This window comes from Heterodontus francisci, chromosome 35, assembly GCF_036365525.1.
Source record: "Heterodontus francisci isolate sHetFra1 chromosome 35, sHetFra1.hap1, whole genome shotgun sequence".
In the NCBI taxonomy this organism is placed as follows: domain Eukaryota; kingdom Metazoa; phylum Chordata; class Chondrichthyes; order Heterodontiformes; family Heterodontidae; genus Heterodontus; species Heterodontus francisci.
This window is the reverse complement of record NC_090405.1, coordinates 18,141,078-18,159,449: the sequence shown is the minus strand read 5'-3', so window position 1 is coordinate 18,159,449 and position 18,372 is coordinate 18,141,078. Positions and strand designations below refer to the sequence as shown.

At 42.4% G+C, this 18,372-nt stretch overlaps 5 non-coding genes across 5 annotated transcripts; all 5 read left to right on the top strand.

Annotated features, from left to right (window-relative positions):
• Positions 1-545: 545 nt before the first annotated feature.
• trnaf-gaa (transfer RNA phenylalanine (anticodon GAA)) lies at positions 546-618 on the top strand. The gene has a single exon. It is a non-coding gene; the product is annotated as a tRNA-Phe (tRNA).
• A 3,531-nt stretch (positions 619-4,149) lies between these two features.
• Positions 4,150-4,238, top strand: trnap-agg (transfer RNA proline (anticodon AGG)). The gene is given in 2 exon segments: positions 4,150-4,185; positions 4,203-4,238. It is a non-coding gene; the product is annotated as a tRNA-Pro (tRNA).
• A 906-nt stretch (positions 4,239-5,144) lies between these two features.
• trnaf-gaa (transfer RNA phenylalanine (anticodon GAA)) lies at positions 5,145-5,217 on the top strand. The gene has a single exon. It is a non-coding gene; the product is annotated as a tRNA-Phe (tRNA).
• Positions 5,218-8,748: 3,531 nt separating this feature from the next.
• trnap-agg (transfer RNA proline (anticodon AGG)) lies at positions 8,749-8,837 on the top strand. Its single transcript is given in 2 exon segments — positions 8,749-8,784; positions 8,802-8,837. It is a non-coding gene; the product is annotated as a tRNA-Pro (tRNA).
• Positions 8,838-9,743: 906 nt separating this feature from the next.
• trnaf-gaa (transfer RNA phenylalanine (anticodon GAA)) lies at positions 9,744-9,816 on the top strand. Its single transcript has one exon. It is a non-coding gene; the product is annotated as a tRNA-Phe (tRNA).
• Positions 9,817-18,372: the final 8,556 nt, after the last annotated feature.

The following is an 18,372-nucleotide window of genomic DNA, read 5'->3' as shown; positions in this document are numbered from 1 at the left end:
ATGTTGATTGTAATCAGCTTCAATTCGCTGATAGTTTTGGAAGTGAGCAGATTTCCTTTGCTTGAGTCTACAACATGGAACTCAGTCTGACATGTGGACCCATGGGAGGATTTGAATGCCATCCCTGCGTTGGAGTTGCATCCATCCAATAAGAGACCGAGTAGAAGTGACAGTTCTGTCAGTCGAATATGAGACTTTTAATGGCAGGGTTGTGAGTTTGAGTGCCATTCTGTTTTTCCCTTTTTTAAGGCTTCATGAGCAGAGAGTACAGGGAGTGTTTGAAATGAGCAAGTCTCGCTTTGATTCAGGACTCTTACCTCTCAGCAGCATCTCACGATGAAAGATTGAATTTGATCTCATTTCATTCTCAGCTCGGGGTCTGCGCGGCTCAGTGGCACTTCTGGCTGTCTCCCGCTTCACAATCCATCAGTACTGAGAAAGCAATGGGGAATATTACTCACATGTTGTGTTCTTTAATTTTTTGGAAAACTTGAATGTATGTATTTTCTTCCAAAACAAGGACACCAAGCTACTGTTAATGTAGGGCTGAAATAGCTCAGTTGGGAGAGCGTTAGACTGAAGATCAAAAGGTCCCTGGTTCAATCCCGGGTTTCAGCAATTTCGCTTCCTTATGTGTCCCTTGCCTTGGTTCTGATTTTCCAGTTGCACAATTTACTTTGAAATTATTTACCAAGCACCAGTGGATTGAATTTGAGAAACAACACAGAATCATTTACAACATAGAAGGTGGTCATTTGGCCTATCACGTCCATGCTGGCTCTCCCCGGAGCAATCTAGTCAGTTCCACTCACCAGCTCAATCCCTTTCCTCCTGCAAGTTTCTTTCCTTCAAGTATCCATCCAATTTCCTTTTCAAATCATTGATTGTCTCTGCTTCCACCACACTCGTGGGCCAAGACATTACCACCCACAACATAAAAAAGTCCACCTCATCAAGGATGGGAAATACCTATATCTTCTATATTTGCTTATTCTCTATTTCTATGAGAATAGACTGACAGTCAACATGAAAGGAAACCCAAAAATCTTTGAGCAGCATGTAAATGATAAGTGGGTAGTAAGAGGTTGAGTCGGGCCTATTAGGGACAAAAAGGATAATACAAGCTTAGAGGTGCAGGGCAATGTTAATCTACTTAATGAGTACTTTGCATCAGTGATCACTAAGGAAGTGGAATTTGACAAAATATCAGTTGAAGTGAAGAGAGTAGAGTCAATGGAGAGGGTACAAATTGAGAGAGGGAGGTACTAAAAAGGCTGGCTGTGCTTAGGGAAGATAAATCACCTGGTCCGGATGGCTCACATCCCAGGTTGCGAAAGGAAATGCGGATGCAGATAACGGAAGGGCTTGCTATAATCTTCCAATCTTCCCTGGATACGGGGGAGGTGCCAGAGGATTAAACAGTGGCAAATGCGACACCCTTATTCAAGAAAGGGTGTAAGGACAGTCTGCGTAACTACAGGCTAGTTAGATTAACAGCAGCGGTGGGTAAGGTTTTAGAAAGAATAATCAGGGTAAAAAATCAACAGTCACTTGGAGAGGTTCGAGTTAATTAAGGAGTGAGCATGGATTTATAAATGGGAGTTCATGCTTGACGAATCTAACTGCATTTTTTGATGAACTAACAGAGCAGGTTGATGAAGGGAATGCAGTGGATGTTGTTTATATGGATTTTAAGGAAGCGTTTGACAAGGTACCACATAAAAGGGCGGTTAACAAAATTGAGGTTCGTGGTATAGGAGGGTCAGTGTCCAATTGGATAGAAAATTGGTTTAAGGACAGAAAACAGCGAGTCTTATTAAATGGTTCTTTGTCAGACTGGAGGATAGTCGACAGTGGTGTTCCCCAAGGGTCAGTGCTAGAACCACTGCTTTTTTTGCTCAAGATAAATGACTTTGATCTTGGAATACAGAGTAGAATCTCAAAATATCGCGATGACAACAAACTTGGAGGAGTGGCAAACAGTGAGGATGATATGAACTGCCTGCAACAGGACAATGATAGGCTAGCAGAATGGGCAGACAGGTGGCAGATGGAATTTAATAGTGACAAGTGTGAGGTGATGTATTTTGGCAGAAGGAATAGGGAGAGGCAATATATACTTAATGGCACAGTTCTAAAGAGTGTATTGGAATAGAGGGACTTGGGGTTCATGTGCATCAATCTTTGAAGGTGGCAAGACATATTGCGAGAGTGGTTTGCAAAGCATATGGGATCTTGGGCTTTATAAATAGAGGCATTGAGTACAAAAGCAGGGAAGTTATGCTGAACCATTATAAAACTCTGGTTAGGCCCCAATTGGAGTGTTGCTTTCAGTTCTGCTCAGCAGACTTTAGAAAGAATGTGAGGGTCCTTGAGAGGACGCAGAGGCGATTTACCAGAATGGATCCAGGGATGGGGGATTTTAGTTACAAGGTTAGGTTGGAAAAGCTAGGATTATTCTGCCTATATCAAAGGAGATTGAGTGGAGAATTGATAGAGGTGTATAACACCTCTAGAGAACAGGCCATCCTGGACTGGGTATTGTGTAATGAGAAAGGATTAGTTAACAATCTTGTTGTGTGGGGTCCCTTGGGGAAGTGCGCCCATAATATGATAAACTTCTTCATTAAGATGGAGAGTGAGAGAGTTGATTCCGAGACTCGGGTCTTGAATCTAAACAAAGGAAACTATGAAGGTATGAGGCGGGAGTTGGCTATGTTAGATTGGGGAACGTTACTTAAAGGGTTGACAGTGGATAGGCAATGGCTAGAATTTAAAGAGCGCATGGATGAATTACAACAATTGTTCATTCCTGTCTGTGCAAAAGTAAAACAGGAATAGTGGCTCAACTGTGGCTTACAAAAGAAATTAAGGGAAGTATTAGATCCAAGGAGGAGAAATATAAAATGGCCAGAACAAGCAGCAAACCTGAAGATTGTGAGCAGTTTGGAATTTAGCAGAGGAGGACAAAGGGATTGATTAACAAGTGGAAATAAGCTTGCAGAGAACATCAAAATTGACTGTAAAAGCTTCTATAGATATGTGAAGAGAAAAAGATTAGTGAAGACAAATGTGGGTCCCTTCCAGTCAGAAACGGGGGAATTTATAATGGGGAACCAAGAAATGACAGACCAATTAAATACATACTTTGGATCTGTCTTCACAAAGGAGGATACACATTATCTCCCAGAAATGTTGGGGAACATAGGGTCTAGTGAGAAGGAGGAACTGTATGAAATCAGTATTAGTTGGGAATGTTTGGGAAATTGATGGGATTGAAGGCCGATAAATCCCCAGGGCCTGATAATCTACATCCCAGAGTACTTAAGGAAGTGGCCCTTGAAATAGCAGATGCATTTCTGGTCTTTTTTCAAAATTCTATAGACTCTGGAACAGTTCCAATGGATTGGACGGTAGTTAATGTAACTCCACTATTTAAAAAAAGAGGCAGAAAGAAAACAGCGAATTATATACCGGTTAGCCTGACATCAGTCGTGGGGAAAATGCTGGAGTCCATTATAAAAGATGTAATAGCAGAGTGCAATAATAACTCGTCTCCACTCCTAGTATTTCTAAATCCCACACATTCACTAGAATGTGAACAATTATTTCCTGTTGTGTCTCTCTCAGATTTGTAAACTTCCCTGTATTGGAGTGAGGTGACATCTACTGGCGGGAAGCAAGAACTGCAATTAAGCAGCAGAAACTCCACAGTCTGTCAGGGTGAAAGAAACATTGCAATGTGAGGATGCAGCGAAGTGGTTTGATTGGGTAGATGGAGACATGATTCCACTTGTGGTGGTGTCTGAAGCAAAGGCCAGAAATACAAAATTGTCATTAATAAAAGAAATGAGGAATTCATGAAAAATGTAGTAACGTAGTGAATGGTTAGAATGTGGATAGAATAGAAAGTGAGATTGGATGGACAGAAGCAGTCTGAAAGGATGGCTGAAACAAAAGGTGAGTGCCCAGAAATGTTAACTGTGTTTCTCACAGCACAGATGCTGCCGGAGCTGCTGAACATTTCCAGCACTTTCTGTTTTTATTTCAGCATTTGCAGGATGTTGCTTTGATCTGAAAAAAAATGGATGATTGGCTGGGGGGTTCCAGTGAAATTCCACAGCAGCTAATAAAGCCTGACCTGTCAGTGGCTCGTTGGTCTAGGGGTATGATTCTCGCTTAGGGAGTATGGTTAATTAACATGCGAGAGATCCCGGGTTCAAGTCCCGGACGAGCCCTGGTCTGCTGGCATTTTTAGATTAAGGTTATCTATTGGTTTCAGGCTTGCAGAAGGTGGAATTGACTTCCATACGGAGCTGGCTTGAGGACCAGACAACTGGATTCAAAGAGCTTGTCAACAAAATTGTAATTAACTAAATGTACAGATAGCCAAGTGGGAATATAAAGTTGTTGCTGCAATTGTGACCTGACTCCAAAAACAACAGGACTGGGTTCTGGACTGGAATTCTTCAGTGTTTCTGTTGTTTGGCTTGCATTGACTCATCGATTTTCTTGTTTTTCACTTTGTCGATGCCTTTGAATAATTGTGGATCCTTCTTCAGGGTGTCTCCTTTCACCAGGTAGTTCTGACCTCCGATGATGTTGATTGTAATCAGCTTCAATTCGCTGATAGTTTTGGAAGTGAGCAGATTTCCTTTGCTTGAGTCTACAACATGGAACTCAGTCTGACATGTGGACCCATGGGAGGATTTGAATGCCATCCCTGCGTTGGAGTTGCATCCATCCAATAAGAGACCGAGTAGAAGTGACAGTTCTGTCAGTCGAATATGAGACTTTTAATGGCAGGGTTGTGAGTTTGAGTGCCATTCTGTTTTTCCCTTTTTTAAGGCTTCATGAGCAGAGAGTACAGGGAGTGTTTGAAATGAGCAAGTCTCGCTTTGATTCAGGACTCTTACCTCTCAGCAGCATCTCACGATGAAAGATTGAATTTGATCTCATTTCATTCTCAGCTCGGGGTCTGCGCGGCTCAGTGGCACTTCTGGCTGTCTCCCGCTTCACAATCCATCAGTACTGAGAAAGCAATGGGGAATATTACTCACATGTTGTGTTCTTTAATTTTTTGGAAAACTTGAATGTATGTATTTTCTTCCAAAACAAGGACACCAAGCTACTGTTAATGTAGGGCTGAAATAGCTCAGTTGGGAGAGCGTTAGACTGAAGATCAAAAGGTCCCTGGTTCAATCCCGGGTTTCAGCAATTTCGCTTCCTTATGTGTCCCTTGCCTTGGTTCTGATTTTCCAGTTGCACAATTTACTTTGAAATTATTTACCAAGCACCAGTGGATTGAATTTGAGAAACAACACAGAATCATTTACAACATAGAAGGTGGTCATTTGGCCTATCACGTCCATGCTGGCTCTCCCCGGAGCAATCTAGTCAGTTCCACTCACCAGCTCGATCCCTTTCCTCCTGCAAGTTTCTTTCCTTCAAGTATCCATCCAATTTCCTTTTCAAATCATTGATTGTCTCTGCTTCCACCACACTCGTGGGCCAAGACATTACCACCCACAACATAAAAAATTCCACCTCATCAAGGATGGGAAATACTTATATCTTCTATATTTGCTTATTCTCTATTTCTATGAGAATAGACTGGCAGTCAACATGAAAGGAAACCCAAAAATCTTTGAGCAGCATGTAAATGATAAGTGGGTAGTAAGAGGTTGAGTCGGGCCTATTAGGGACAAAAAGGATAATACAAGCTTAGAGGTGCAGGGCAATGTTAATCTACTTAATGAGTACTTTGCATCAGTGATCACTAAGGAAGTGGAATTTGACAAAATATCAGTTGAAGTGAAGAGAGTAGAGTCAATGGAGAGGGTACAAATTGAGAGAGGGAGGTACTAAAAAGGCTGGCTGTGCTTAGGGAAGATAAATCACCTGGTCCGGATGGCTCACATCCCAGGTTGCGAAAGGAAATGCGGATGCAGATAACGGAAGGGCTTGCTATAATCTTCCAATCTTCCCTGGATACGGGGGAGGTGCCAGAGGATTAAACAGTGGCAAATGCGACACCCTTATTCAAGAAAGGGTGTAAGGACAGTCTGGGTAACTACAGGCTAGTTAGATTAACAGCAGCGGTGGGTAAGGTTTTAGAAAGAATAATCAGGGTAAAAAATCAACAGTCACTTGGAGAGGTTCGAGTTAATTAAGGAGTGAGCATGGATTTATAAATGGGAGTTCATGCTTGACGAATCTAACTGCATTTTTTGATGAACTAACAGAGCAGGTTGATGAAGGGAATGCAGTGGATGTTGTTTATATGGATTTTAAGGAAGCGTTTGACAAGGTACCACATAAAAGGGCGGTTAACAAAATTGAGGTTCGTGGTATAGGAGGGTCAGTGTCCAATTGGATAGAAAATTGGTTTAAGGACAGAAAACAGCGAGTCTTATTAAATGGTTCTTTGTCAGACTGGAGGATAGTCGACAGTGGTGTTCCCCAAGGGTCAGTGCTAGAACCACTGCTTTTTTTGCTCAAGATAAATGACTTTGATCTTGGAATACAGAGTAGAATCTCAAAATATCGCGATGACAACAAACTTGGAGGAGTGGCAAACAGTGAGGATGATATGAACTGCCTGCAACAGGACAATGATAGGCTAGCAGAATGGGCAGACAGGTGGCAGATGGAATTTAATAGTGACAAGTGTGAGGTGATGTATTTTGGCAGAAGGAATAGGGAGAGGCAATATATACTTAATGGCACAGTTCTAAAGAGTGTATTGGAATAGAGGGACTTGGGGTTCATGTGCATCAATCTTTGAAGGTGGCAAGACATATTGCGAGAGTGGTTTGCAAAGCATATGGGATCTTGGGCTTTATAAATAGAGGCATTGAGTACAAAAGCAGGGAAGTTATGCTGAACCATTATAAAACTCTGGTTAGGCCCCAATTGGAGTGTTGCTTTCAGTTCTGCTCAGCAGACTTTAGAAAGAATGTGAGGGTCCTTGAGAGGACGCAGAGGCGATTTACCAGAATGGATCCAGGGATGGGGGATTTTATTTACAAGGTTAGGTTGGAAAAGCTAGGATTATTCTGCCTATATCAAAGGAGATTGAGTGGAGAATTGATAGAGGTGTATAACACCTCTAGAGAACAGGCCATCCTGGACTGGGTATTGTGTAATGAGAAAGGATTAGTTAACAATCTTGTTGTGTGGGGTCCCTTGGGGAAGTGCGCCCATAATATGATAAACTTCTTCATTAAGATGGAGAGTGAGAGAGTTGATTCCGAGACTCGGGTCTTGAATCTAAACAAAGGAAACTATGAAGGTATGAGGCGGGAGTTGGCTATGTTAGATTGGGGAACGTTACTTAAAGGGTTGACAGTGGATAGGCAATGGCTAGAATTTAAAGAGCGCATGGATGAATTCCAACAATTGTTCATTCCTGTCTGTGCAAAAGTAAAACAGGAATAGTGGCTCAACTGTGGCTTACAAAAGAAATTAAGGGAAGTATTAGATCCAAGGAGGAGAAATATAAAATGGCCAGAACAAGCAGCAAACCTGAAGATTGTGAGCAGTTTGGAATTTAGCAGAGGAGGACAAAGGGATTGATTAACAAGTGGAAATAAGCTTGCAGAGAACATCAAAATTGACTGTAAAAGCTTCTATAGATATGTGAAGAGAAAAAGATTCGTGAAGACAAATGTGGGTCCCTTCCAGTCAGAAACGGGGGAATTTATAATGGGGAACCAAGAAATGACAGACCAATTAAATACATACTTTGGATCTGTCTTCACAAAGGAGGATACACATTATCTCCCAGAAATGTTGGGGAACATAGGGTCTAGTGAGAAGGAGGAACTGTATGAAATCAGTATTAGTTGGGAATGTTTGGGAAATTGATGGGATTGAAGGCCGATAAATCCCCAGGGCCTGATAATCTACATCCCAGAGTACTTAAGGAAGTGGCCCTTGAAATAGCAGATGCATTTCTGGTCTTTTTTCAAAATTCTATAGACTCTGGAACAGTTCCAATGGATTGGACGGTAGTTAATGTAACTCCACTATTTAAAAAAAGAGGCAGAAAGAAAACAGCGAATTATATACCGGTTAGCCTGACATCAGTCGTGGGGAAAATGCTGGAGTCCATTATAAAAGATGTAATAGCAGAGTGCAATAATAACTCGTCTCCACTCCTAGTATTTCTAAATCCCACACATTCACTAGAATGTGAACAATTATTTCCTGTTGTGTCTCTCTCAGATTTGTAAACTTCACTGTATTGGAGTGAGGTGACATCTACTGGCGGGAAGCAAGAACTGCAATTAAGCAGCAGAAACTCCACAGTCTGTCAGGGTGAAAGAAACATTGCAATGTGAGGATACAGCGAAGTGGTTTGATTGGGTAGATGGAGACATGATTCCACTTGTGGTGGTGTCTGAAGCAAAGGCCAGAAATACAAAATTGTCATTAATAAAAGAAATGAGGAATTCATGAAAAATGTAGTAACGTAGTGAATGGTTAGAATGTGGATAGAATAGAAAGTGAGATTGGATGGACAGAAGCAGTCTGAAAGGATGGCTGAAACAAAAGGTGAGTGCCCAGAAACGTTAACTGTGTTTCTCACAGCACAGATGCTGCCAGAGCTGCTGAACATTTCCAGCACTTTCTGTTTTTATTTCAGCATTTGCAGGATGTTGCTTTGATCTGAAAAAAAATGGATGATTGGCTGGGGGGTTCCAGTGAAATTCCACAGCAGCTAATAAAACCTGACCTGTCAGTGGCTCGTTGGTCTAGGGGTATGATTCTCGCTTAGGGAGTATGGTTAATTAACATGCGAGAGATCCCGGGTTCAAGTCCCGGACGAGCCCTGGTCTGCTGGCATTTTTAGATTAAGGTTATCTATTGGTTTCAGGCTTGCAGAAGGTGGAATTGACTTCCATACGGAGCTGGCTTGAGGACCAGACAACTGGATTCAAAGAGCTTGTCAACAAAATTGTAATTAACTAAATGTACAGATAGCCAAGTGGGAATATAAAGTTGTTGCTGCAATTGTGACCTGACTCCAAAAACAACAGGACTGGGTTCTGGACTGGAATTCTTCAGTGTTTCTGTTGTTTGGCTTGCATTGACTCATCGATTTTCTTGTTTTTCACTTTGTCGATGCCTTTGAATAATTGTGGATCCTTCTTCAGGGTGTCTCCTTTCACCAGGTAGTTCTGACCTCCGATGATGTTGATTGTAATCAGCTTCAATTCGCTGATAGTTTTGGAAGTGAGCAGATTTCCTTTGCTTGAGTCTACAACATGGAACTCAGTCTGACATGTGGACCCATGGGAGGATTTGAATGCCATCCCTGCGTTGGAGTTGCATCCATCCAATAAGAGACCGAGTAGAAGTGACAGTTCTGTCAGTCGAATATGAGACTTTTAATGGCAGGGTTGTGAGTTTGAGTGCCATTCTGTTTTTCCCTTTTTTAAGGCTTCATGAGCAGAGAGTACAGGGAGTGTTTGAAATGAGCAAGTCTCGCTTTGATTCAGGACTCTTACCTCTCAGCAGCATCTCACGATGAAAGATTGAATTTGATCTCATTTCATTCTCAGCTCGGGGTCTGCGCGGCTCAGTGGCACTTCTGGCTGTCTCCCGCTTCACAATCCATCAGTACTGAGAAAGCAATGGGGAATATTACTCACATGTTGTGTTCTTTAATTTTTTGGAAAACTTGAATGTATGTATTTTCTTCCAAAACAAGGACACCAAGCTACTGTTAATGTAGGGCTGAAATAGCTCAGTTGGGAGAGCGTTAGACTGAAGATCAAAAGGTCCCTGGTTCAATCCTGGGTTTCAGCAATTTCGTTTCCTTATGTGTCCCTTGCCTTGGTTCTGATTTTCCAGTTGCACAATTTACTTTGAAATTATTTACCAAGCACCAGTGGATTGAATTTGAGAAACAACACAGAATCATTTACAACATAGAAGGTGGTCATTTGGCCTATCACGTCCATGCTGGCTCTCCCCGGAGCAATCTAGTCAGTTCCACTCACCAGCTCGATCCCTTTCCTCCTGCAAGTTTCTTTCCTTCAAGTATCCATCCAATTTCCTTTTCAAATCATTGATTGTCTCTGCTTCCACAACACTCGTGGGCCAAGACATTACCACCCACAACATAAAAAATTCCACCTCATCAAGGATGGGAAATACTTATATCTTCTATATTTGCTTATTCTCTATTTCTATGAGAATAGACTGGCAGTCAACATGAAAGGAAACCCAAAAATCTTTGAGCAGCATGTAAATGATAAGTGGGTAGTAAGAGGTTGAGTCGGGCCTATTAGGGACAAAAAGGATAATACAAGCTTAGAGGTGCAGGGCAATGTTAATCTACTTAATGAGTACTTTGCATCAGTGATCACTAAGGAAGTGGAATTTGACAAAATATCAGTTGAAGTGAAGAGAGTAGAGTCAATGGAGAGGGTACAAATTGAGAGAGGGAGGTACTAAAAAGGCTGGCTGTGCTTAGGGAAGATAAATCACCTGGTCCGGATGGCTCACATCCCAGGTTGCGAAAGGAAATGCGGATGCAGATAACGGAAGGGCTTGCTATAATCTTCCAATCTTCCCTGGATACGGGGGAGGTGCCAGAGGATTAAACAGTGGCAAATGCGACACCCTTATTCAAGAAAGGGTGTAAGGACAGTCTGGGTAACTACAGGCTAGTTAGATTAACAGCAGCGGTGGGTAAGGTTTTAGAAAGAATAATCAGGGTAAAAAATCAACAGTCACTTGGAGAGGTTCGAGTTAATTAAGGAGTGAGCATGGATTTATAAATGGGAGTTCATGCTTGACGAATCTAACTGCATTTTTTGATGAACTAACAGAGCAGGTTGATGAAGGGAATGCAGTGGATGTTGTTTATATGGATTTTAAGGAAGCGTTTGACAAGGTACCACATAAAAGGGCGGTTAACAAAATTGAGGTTCGTGGTATAGGAGGGTCAGTGTCCAATTGGATAGAAAATTGGTTTAAGGACAGAAAACAGCGAGTCTTATTAAATGGTTCTTTGTCAGACTGGAGGATAGTCGACAGTGGTGTTCCCCAAGGGTCAGTGCTAGAACCACTGCTTTTTTTGCTCAAGATAAATGACTTTGATCTTGGAATACAGAGTAGAATCTCAAAATATCGCGATGACAACAAACTTGGAGGAGCGGCAAACAGTGAGGATGATATGAACTGCCTGCAACAGGACAATGATAGGCTAGCAGAATGGGCAGACAGGTGGCAGATGGAATTTAATAGTGACAAGTGTGAGGTGATGTATTTTGGCAGAAGGAATAGGGAGAGGCAATATATACTTAATGGCACAGTTCTAAAGAGTGTGCTGGAATAGAGGGACTTGGGGTTCATGTGCATCAATCTTTGAAGGTGACAAGACATATTGCGAGAGTGGTTAGCAAAGTATATGGGATCTTGGGCTTTATAAATAGAGGCATTGAGTACAAAGCCGGGAAGTTATGCTGAACCATTATAGAGCTCTGATTAGGCCCCACTTGGAGTGTTGCTTCCAGTTTTGCTTACCACACTTAAGAAAGAATGTGAGGGTCCTTGAGAGGATGCAGAGGAAATTCACCAGAATGGATCCAGGGATGGAGGATTTTAGTTACAAGGTTAGGTTGGAAAAGCTAGGGTTGTTCTGACTGTATCAAACGAGAGTGAGGGAAGAATTGATAGATGTGTTTTCGGCTGTGACAGTTTTATATAAGTTGGCAAGGAAACATTGTTCCCGTTAACTATTAGTACAAGGACTAGGGGACACAGATTGAAGGTTTTGGACTGGAGGTACAGGGGGAATGTGCGCAAGAACTTTCTTACACTGATTGGTGATGATCTGTAACTCGCTGCCCACGAGGGCGGTGGAAATGGAGACAATCGAGGATTACAAAAGGAATTTGAATGGGCATTTGAAGGAAATAATTTTACAGGGCTATGGGGATCGAGCAGACAAGTAATAACTCGTCTCCACTCCTAGTATTTCTAAATCCCACACATTCACTATAATGTGAACAATTATTTCCTGTTGTGTCTCTCTCCGATTTGGAAACTTCACTGTGTTGGAGTGAAGTGACATCTACTGGCAAGAAACAAGAACTGCCGTGATGAGATCAGCCATGATTGTATTGAATGGCAGAGCAGGCTCGAGGGGCTGAATTGCCGACTCCTGCTCCTCGTTCTTATGTTCATAGAATCACACAGCACAGAAGGAGGCCATTCGGCCCCATTGTGCCTCTGCTGACTCTCTAACAAAAAGATGCAATTAGTCCAACCCCCTGCCTATTTCCCCATAATCCTGGAGAATTTCACTTTGAAATATTTGTCCAATTCCTTTATGAAAGTTATAATTGAATCTGTTTCCACCACCCTGTCAGACAATTCATTCCAAATCCGAATCAGTTACTGGGTTAAAAGATCTCTCCTCACCTCCCCTTGACATTTTTGGCCAATTATTTTAAATCTGTGTCCTCTGGTTACTGACCCCCAGGACATTGGAAACAGTTTCTCCCTCTCTACCGTATGAAAATCCTTCATGATTCTGAACACCTCTATTAAATCTTGCCTTAACCTTCTCTACTCTGAAGAGAACAATCCCAGCTTCACCAGCCTGTCCAGAGAACTGACACCCCTCATCTCTGGGATCATTCTAGCAAATCTCCTCTGAACTGTCTCAGAAGATTTGATGTCCTTTCTAAAGCCTGGTGCCCAGAACTGGACACATTACTCGAGCTGAGATCGAGCCAGCGACGCCCACATCCCACGAATGCATAAAAAAACGCTCCCTAACCAGTCCCCAATTCTTAAGCATTTATAGACGCTCCCTGCCCAGTCCCCAAATCTTATTCATTTAGAAACGCTCCCTGCCCAGTCTCCAATTCTTATCGATTTACAGACGCTTCCTGACCAGTACCCAATTCTTATCGATTTACAGACGCTTCCTGACCAGTACCCAAATCTTATTCATTTAGAGACGCTCCCTGCCCAGTCCCCAATTCTTATCCATTTACAGACGCTCCCTGACCAGTACCCAAATTTTATTCATTTAGAGAAGCTCCCTGCCCAGTCCCTAATTCTTATCCATCGACAGACGCTCCCTGACCAGTACCCAAATCATATTCATTTAGAGACACTCCCTGACCAGTACCCAAATTTTATTCATTTCGAGACGCTCCCTGCCCAGTCCCCAATTCTTATCCATTTACAGACGCTCCCTGACAAGTATCCAAATGTTATTCATTTGGAGACGCTCCCTGCCCAGTTCCCAATTCTTATCCATTTACAGACGCTCCCTGACCAGTACCCAAATTTTATTCATTTAGAGACGCTCCCTGCCCAGTCTCGAATTCTTCTCCATCTCCAGACGCTCCCTGCCCAGACCCCAATTCTTATCCATTTATAGACGCTCCCTGACCAGCACCCAAATTTTATTCATTTAGAGACGCTCCCTGCCCAGTCTCCAATTCTTATCCATTTACAGACGCTCCCTGACCAGTACCCAAATTTTATTCATTTAGAGACGCTCCCTGCCCAGACCCCAATTCTTATCCATTTGTAGACGCGGTTTCGGGAAGCCTCACCGGGAAAAGCTTCACCGTCGCCATCCGCAGGGATACAGATGGGATTGTTCCATGTTATTGTGGCCCTGAGGCCCTGCTCCAGCTGTGTGAGCCCGCAAAGGGCGCGGTCTTCTCGCACTTTGTGAATATCCCGCTCCAACTCCGAACCCGCAGCTCCATCTCCTGACAGAGCTGTCTCTACTGCGCCTGCGCGCGCCGCTCCTGTCACAGATGGGGCGGATTCTAGGCCGCTGAGCATTCTGGGTACCACACCTGTCATTAATGCTATTCTTTCAGCTGATAGGTTTTATTACGTACATTTCATGTCCTGGTATCGTCGTGAGTGTTTTCTTTTGTACCTGTCAATGCCTGGGAGGATAGAGTCAGCTTCACTTTGTAGCCATGAGTTTCTGGTGTGAGAAAGTGGTGTTTAACTCAGTATATTTCAGTTTTTGGTCTGTGACTGTGGGTATTATTCAGTACCTGTTTGTTTCTGCTATTGCTCTGTGAGTTTCACCACATATCTTTCAACAACTTGTATGTGAGCATCAGCTTTTGTCTATATCTATCAGTTTCTGAGAAGTGAGAAAGGGTTTGATTCTATCCCTATCAGTTTCTGTTACATGCATGTGTCTTTAATCTGCACCTCCTCTGAGTGTGTCTTCTTCTCTGTACTTGTAGGTGAGTATGTGTTTTGCTTTGTATCTCTCAGTCTTTGAAGTGTGAGCCTGGGTTTGTACCTAATTTCCTTTTTACCTTGCAGTTGGGATATGAAAGAAAGATTTTTACACGTTACCTGCCAACTGCTGCTAAGTGACTGTGGGTTTCACACTGTAACTGTCAATTTCTTGTCTGGTAATGCGAAGTTTACAGTGCACCTGTCAGTTTCTAGTCTAGGACTGAGTTGGTTTTACTCTGTCCCTAGCATTCGCTGGTATGTTAGTGTGGGGTTTACATTGTACCTGTCAGTTTCTTGTATGTGAGTGTTGATTTCACTCTGAAAAGAATCATAGATCATAGAATAGTTACAGAACAAAAGGAAGCCATTCAGTTCATTGTGCTTGTGCTGCTTCTCTGCACGAGCAACTCAGCTCATGCCACAGACTCATGTATTCCATGAAAACATGCACTTTTTTTCACTTCAGATAATTATCTTATACCATTTTGAAAGTCATGGTTGAATCAGCCTCCATCACACTCTCAAACAGTGCATATCAGATCTTAACCACTCGCTGTGCAAAATAAGTTTTTCCTCATGTTGCCTTTGGTTCTTTTGCCATTCACCTTAAATCGGTGTCCTCTGGTTACAGAGCCTTGAATAATATTCCCCATTGCTTTCTCAGCACTGATGGATTGTGAAGCAGGAGACAGCCAGAAGTCCCACTGAGCCGCACTGATCCCGAGCTGGGAATGAAATGAGATGAAGTTCAATCGTTCACAGCGAGATGCTGCAGAGAGATAAGAGTCCCGAATCAAAGTGAGACTTTCTCATAGTTTTGCTGAATTTCATTTCAAACACTCCTTGTACTCTCTGCTCATGAAGCCTTAAAAAAGGGAAAAACAAAATGGCACACCAACTCACCACCCTGAAATCAAAAGTTTAATGTTCGACTGACTGAACTGTCACTTCTACTCGGTCTCTTATTGGATGGATGCAACTGTATTCTTCAACGCAGGGGTGGCATTCAAATCCTCCCATGGGTCCACATGTCAGACTGAGTTCCATGTTGTAGACTCAAGCAAAGGAAATCTGCTCAGTTCCAAAACTATCAGTGAGTTGAAGCTCATTACGATCATCATCATCAGAGGTCAGAACTACCTGGTGAAAGAAAACACCCTGAAGAAGGATCCACAATTATTCAAAGGCATCAACAAAGTGAAAAACAAGAAAATCAATGAGCCAATGCAAGCCAAACAACAGAAATAGGAAAGGTTTCCTTTCCATACCAGAACCCAGTTCTGTTGTTTTTTGGAGCCAGGCTTCAGTTAAAGTTACAACTTTATATTCCTACTTGGCTCTCTAAACATTTCATTCATTCCAATTTTGTCGACAAGCTCTTTGAATCCAGCCCTCTGGTCCTCAAGCAGGCTCCATATGGAAATCAATTCCGCCTTCTGTAAGGCTGAAACCAATCGACGACCTTAAACTAAAAACACCAACAAAGAAGGGCTTGTCCAGGATTTGAACCCAGGATCTCTCACACATTAATTAATCACTGACCCTAAGCAAGAATCATATCCCGAGATCAACATGCCACTGATATCAGAACTTCCTTTTAGCTCCTGTGGAATTTCACTGGCAGCCAAAGCCAATCATCCATTTTATTTAAGATCAAAGCAACATCCTGCAAATTCTGAAATAAAAACAGAAAGAGCTGGAAATGTTCAGAAACTCTGGCAGCATCTGTGGAGAGAGAAACAGAGTTAACCTTTCAGGGCGTTTCCCTTTTGTTTGAGCCATCCTTTCACACTGCTTCTGTCCACCCAATCTCACTTTCTATTCTATCTAGATTCCACCCACTCACCACCTAAATACATTTGTCATGAATTCCTCATATCTTTTAATAATGACAATTTTATATTTCTGGCCTTTGCTTTGGACTCCACCACAAGTGGTATCATGTCTCCATCAACCCAATCAAACCCATTCACTATTTCCTCACATTGCAATGTTTCTTTCACCCTGACAGACTATGGAGTATCTGCTGCTTGGTTGCAGTTCTTGCTTCCTGCCAGTAGATGTCACCTCACTCCAGTACAGTGAAGTTTACAAATCTGAGAGCCACACAAGAAGAAAAATTGTTCACATTATAGTGAACAAGTCCCTCTATTCCTGCACACTCTTTAGAACTGTGCCATTAAGTATATATTGCCTCTCCCTATTTCTTCTGCCAAAATGCATCACCTCACACTAGTCACTAATAAATTCCATCTGCCACCTGTCTGCCCATTCTGCTAGCCTATCATTGTCTTGTTGCAGGCGGTTCATTTCATCCTCACTGTTTGCCACTTCTCCAAGTTTGGTTTTATCGGCATATTTTGAGATTCTGCTCTATATTCCAAGATCCAAGTCATTTATCTGTAGCAAAAAAAAGCAGTGGTTCCAACAGTGACCCTTGGGGTCGAGCACTGTATTCTGTACAATTTTGGTTTCCTTATTTTATATTTATTTAGAGATACAGCACTGAAACAGGCCCTTCAGCCTACCGAGTCTGTGCTGACCATAAACCACCCATTTATACTCGCCCTGCAGTAATCCCATATTCCCTACCACCTACCTGCACTAGGAGCAATTTACAACAGCCAATTTACCTATCACCTGCAAGTCTCTGGCTGCGGGAGGAAACCAAAGCACCCAGCAAAAACCCACATGGTCACAGGGAGAACTTGCAAACTCTGCACAGGCAGTAGCCAGAATCAAACCTCGGTTTTTGGAGCTGTGAGGTTGCGGTGCTAACCACTGTGCCGCCCATGACAATGCCACTACGCCATCACCTCCCCTTATCTAAGGAAGGATAGACTTGTCACAGAGGGAATGCAATGGAGATTCACCAGACTAATCCCCTGATGATGAGAGACTGCAGAAACTGGGCCCAAATTCTCTAGAGTTTCAAAGAATGAGAGGTGATCTCATTGAAACTTCCAAAATTCTTACAGGGTGTGACAGGGTAGATATGGATAGGATGTTTCCTCTGTCTAGTGAGTCTGGAAGAAGGGGACACAGTCTCAGAATAAGGACAGGCCATTTGAGACTGAGATGAGCAGGAATTTCTTTACTCAGAGGGTGGGTAATCTGTGGAATTCTTTATCCCAGAGGGCTGTGGAGGCTCAATTACTGAACATATTCAAGACAGAAATCAATAGATTTCTAAATACTACCGGGATCAAGGGATATGGAGATAGCAGGGAAAAATGGCAAAGAGGGATATGATCAGCCACGATCTGTTTGAATGGCAGAGCAGGCTCAATGGGCTGATTGGCCTAATGCCCCTATTTCCTATGATCCTATGAATCCCAATAATGTACATCAGACGTTCGACCGAGCTATGCATTACATACCAGTTCAAAAATCCCACAGAGATTAAGACTGAAAGATACAGTATCAATTCCATTACTACAAAGTGAAGGACTTGGAGCTTGCAGACCAGCCCATGTATAAGATTGAAAGTTATGTTTTCATTCACAATCATTTTCACAGAGCTAAATATTGAATACCAATCCACAACTTGTACAGGACTACCAAATAAAACCGACAACTGTGAAATACAGTTAATCCATATTTTAAATTAAACACAACGCAAACAAATATTGATGCATCAAGAGAGCAGGAAACAGTGAGATCAGAGTGGAGCATAAAGAGCCCGGGGTGGGGAGAGAGAGAGAGTAAGCAAGAGTTCACTCAGAGAGCAGGAAACGGTGAAAGCGGAGTGGACAGGAGTCCAAGCAAGCTGGAGTTTGGAAACAAAGTGAATAGTGACATCACAGGAAAGCTGCAAGGTGACTGGTTGTGATTAACGGCTGTTAGGGAGTAACTGTAAATAGTTAGTACACCACTGTTAGGGTGGGTGTGGAAATGGCTGGGTTATAGCATTTCAACAATAGGCAGAATAAAAAGAGTATAAATTAAGTATTAATGATAAGGGACAAGTGAATCGTTGGTGAGTTTTTTGGAGTAAGGTTTATCTTAACTAGTGAACTGTATTGATTTTTAGTGGGATTTATCAGTACTAGGAAAGTTTTATTTATAATTCTAAGGTGTTGTAGTACTGTTAAGGTTTTTTTTAGCAGTAGCAAATGGTCA